This window comes from Oryzias latipes, chromosome 23, assembly GCF_002234675.1.
Source record: "Oryzias latipes chromosome 23, ASM223467v1".
Taxonomy (NCBI): domain Eukaryota; kingdom Metazoa; phylum Chordata; class Actinopteri; order Beloniformes; family Adrianichthyidae; genus Oryzias; species Oryzias latipes.
The window spans coordinates 13,734,159-13,738,423 of NC_019881.2; the positions used below are offsets into that span (position 1 = coordinate 13,734,159).

At 37.0% G+C, this 4,265-nt stretch overlaps 1 long non-coding RNA gene across 1 annotated transcript; it reads left to right on the plus strand.

Moving 5' to 3' along the window:
- On the plus strand, positions 1–3,312 carry LOC111946969. The gene is made up of 2 exons (XR_002872837.1): positions 1–225; positions 1,635–3,312. It is a non-coding gene; the product is annotated as an uncharacterized LOC111946969 (long non-coding RNA).
- Positions 3,313–4,265: the final 953 nt, after the last annotated feature.

Below are 4,265 nucleotides of genomic sequence, written 5' to 3' on the forward strand. Positions count from 1 at the left end.
TCCCAAAATCTCACAGAAGCACCAGTGAGAAAAGAAGCTCCATAACGGGCTGCAAGATACCTTCAACCTGACCGACAGGCATGTGTGTGTATGCATTTCTCAGCTTCCTTTGTTCTCTGTCTCCTGTCTTACAGTCTGCCTGGTGTGTCCCAATTGATCGGGCTGTATAATGGAAGTGGATGACAGCCACATCTGAAGTCAAGAGATGAAAGACATCATTTACAAGTTGGTGGCTGCTCCCCCTGCTTCCTGATTTCTTTGCAAACTCCCTCCATGGCACACAAAACACACACCAGCAGACTTCGGCATCATATGAGACTGAATCACACCAAGGAAAATTAATGCTTCACTTGCTCTTATTGAGTGGCACACAATTCATTGTTAATGTAATGAACACAGCAAAAATTTAAGACTTAAGCAAGAAAGAAAAACCTTTCTCAAGAAAAAATTTCTTATTTTCTGTCCTGCAAGACAATAAATCTTATTAAGATAGGTTTTCAATAGCAAAAAAAAAATAGTTTAAGAAAATGGGTCTTGGTGAATAGAGTTTTTATCTTACAAGAAACATTTTTCTTAACTACTTGCAAATTTCTTTTTTATTATTTAAAGAAAATCTGCTAAAGGGGACCTTAGAAATGTTTAACTTATTTCTAAGAGGCTTTTCTGCAATGAAGAATTCAAACAGTTATAGGTCTGCTATGAAAACATGCAATATGACCATAATACACAATGTGAGGAAAAAAAGAAGAAATTACAATCTTATATCATAGTTCTTAATATTTTCTCACAATTGTTTATTGTTATTTGTGTGTCTGATCCAATTTTGGTTAAAAAATAAGTTTTTCTCTGCGTATAATTTCACATCAGGGATCAGAGACCAAAATCAGTGCTTATTCTTGAACCCAATTCTGCTGTGACTGAAACCTTTGGAAATACTTTATAATAAGGGTCCCTTTGTTAATGTTATTTGGTGTATAGTTGGGCATTAACTACTAAATTAAGTGTTAACAGGATTTTAGGGCTTTTCTAAGTGTATTACTTATTACATTAGTAAACAGTTAACTAATGTTTTTATTCAACCTTACCGTTCTTAATACATTATAAAGCAAAAATAATACGATACCTATGCAATTTCTTATGTGTGTTATGTATGCATCAACAATATGTTAGCTGATATCAATATAAAGTCTTAATGTTTGATGTAAATATTTCCCCTAAGTGTTACAAAATCCTTTAGTTAATTGTCTTGTACGGACTTGTTATGTTTATTGTTTAACTTCTGATCAAATCTTCACCTTGAGCTCTGAAACTCAAGCTAAATCTAAGATGCGTTTTTTTAAGACACAAATATTCTCAAATACAAAATAATTAATTTTGGGAACAAAGTGTTCAATTTCTAATCCAAATGTATCTAATCCAGGACTGAAAAAATGCCTGAATGAGTTTTTCAATACAATACATGTTTTTATTCGAGTTAATCATACTTTCTTATTGATATTTCCCAAGAATCCTTCATGAAAAGGAATAAGTCAGTTGGTGTCCTGAATAAAATAAGTAAGAATAGCTACTTTTTTCACGTTTCAGAGCAAGAGAACTTGTTTGTCATTCTTCTCTTGCTTTTTCCTCTCTCTCAGCACCTTCGTCGCAATTCCAAGAGGAAGTCTTTTTCATCCAGTCACCAGGGCGATAACCTGCCAGGCCTCATCGTGTTGCCTTAATATCTGCCGTTCCGATTCCTCTGCATCCAACTGCACTGCGCCTCCTGGCATTCAGCAGCGCCATTAGGGCTCAGACTACAACCTTCACTGGTGTCAACCCTCTGCACCTTTCCTTGATGCCCTTGAGCGGTAATTGGTGAATCCCCCCCAGAATCTGACTTGAGGGAACAGAAATCCACAGCTCCCCAATCAGCCGTCTGTCAGTCATTCTGCCAACTAAACTAAAGCAGGGGATAACTAACAGGCTGAGATCGGAATTTAAGTTAGTGAGACATAAATCTTTCCGACAAGTTTGTGCTTGGCAACAGGGCTATCACCAAATTGGAGGGTGGGGATGGTGCCAACATGGTGGATGGGGAGAATATGTAATTTGTGCTCCACGGTGAAAAATGATGTGCAGTTTTCTTGCACTAAATATGTAAAAAGAGACAGAACATTTAGAAAAAAAAGTGAATTGACGCGAGCTCTGGTTCAGCAATTTTAAACTCCTGGGATTCAAAAAAACAATTTTAGCAAATTTAACCCTGTTAAAGTCCACTACATCAATAACATATAAGACTTGATAGAAAATTCTTTTTTTTTTGGAATGAACATGTTTTTTAAACCCCTTTAATGAAATTTGATTTAATTAAATTTAAGGATTTTTTTAGAAAATTGTACCAGTTATAACAAATTGGGTGATTTGGTAAGTTTTTGCTCACAACAATGTTAGTTTAAGATACAAAAATACTAACTCAAATGGGGAAAAAAGCATCATATTACCCACTGTCTCAAATTCGATCCACACATATTTTTGACATTGTGAAATTGTAATATAAAGAATCAAGTGTCAACATATTTTACATTTTACTACAGCAAAGTCATGTCAAAAATAAGAAAAATAGATGAGTTATTTTGGCATAATGTTTTGAAAATTGACAAATTGACAGGAATTACAGCTTCGCGCAGGCAGCCATTTTAAAATGACCAGAAAAATGTCCATCTACTGCCTCTAGTGGAATAATGATGAACTACAGGGGAGAAAATATGGACCAACAATGGGTTTTCAGGAAAAATTTGAATCATGCTGATGAGATAGGGGTTTCAGAAATGTGTGTTTCAAGTAAGATGCAAATGGTTAAATAAGGTATAAAAAAAAATTTCTCCAAAGATATCAACTGCAGAGTGGTTGTTTGTTGCACAGAAATGTTCTGAAAAGCTGGATAACCCTCAGTGTCCTCCCTGCAGAAGTGTCATTTTAATCATGACTCTAAATCTGCGCTGGGTCTACAAGCAGCTGACCTTGTCTCCTGACCCTTACACCGGGGGAGGCCATCAAGAAACACGGCAGCTCGGTGGGATCGATATGGAATTAGATGATTCACAAGTCATATTGCTGCTGCTTGTCGATTTCACAGGAAGGAGCACGGCTGACAGTAATCCCATTCAATGGTGATTAATGCCACAAAATGATGATCTGCAACAACACAATCCCTCTCAGTCCTCTCGGGAACACTCGCGGCTTCTTCTAAAGCAAACACTCCTGTCTGCAGCACATACCTCGGATTTGCTGTGTATCTCGTTCCCGCAACAAGTAAAAGAATTGACACAAAAATAGTCTGACTATGCATTTATTTGTATTTAAAATGCTTAGAGGAAAGTGTTAGAAAAAAGAACAAAGATTCCTGGATGAAAGTTTGACAAACGGTTGACAGCCCTTCCTGTCAGACTCCTGTGGACTGTCTGGTTTTACCAATACTTGATAACACAGCAACTACGCTGAGGTGGGGAAGGGCTCTGATTAGCTTTATCTACGGTGCTGATAAGAACTGATAACAGGCTTTTAATGGGCTGATTTAAAGCAGCACTTGTGAGAAAGGTGCCTTTCATAAACCGACCGTATAGATAAACAAAAGTGCCAGGAATACAATTTTAAAAATTCCCAAATTGCAAGAAATATCAATACATCTATCCAATTTTATCTACCTACTGGTAGTAATGTCCAAGACTTTTTGACTTATACTTATAAACCTTAAAACACCCAAATATTCTCTGTGTCAAGTAATGCTTTTCTAATAAAAAGGTTATGTGAAGTGGTGACTCATGTCCATCTTCATCCAATATGGATTTTTTGTTGCACTCTTACCAATCCACTCAATAAATGAAACAAAATCCACAGAAAGCCGAAAACTGGAAAAAAGTTGGAGTGGGGGGGATCACCAAAGTCGTGGAGATTAATGATCCGTTGAAAATCCATCGAATATCCATCAAAAAGAGTGATGGACCAACCAGGAGACTGGTCCACACGGCCGAACCACGCTGACAGTGGAGATAAAATATTAATGCAGGACGGTTTATAATGTCTTGGAAATGTTGTGCATAATATTTTTCCAGCATTCGGGGAGGTTTCTGCTTTCTCTCCTGGCATCATGCGGCACTCACATGCTGAGCTGTGCCCACATTAAAATTCAGATTGATCAACAGTTTCCCATAATTCATTTCTCCTCTGGTGGGAACACTGTCACAAAGCATAAGTGGCCATCTAGTTGTTTGATGAGCATGATAATT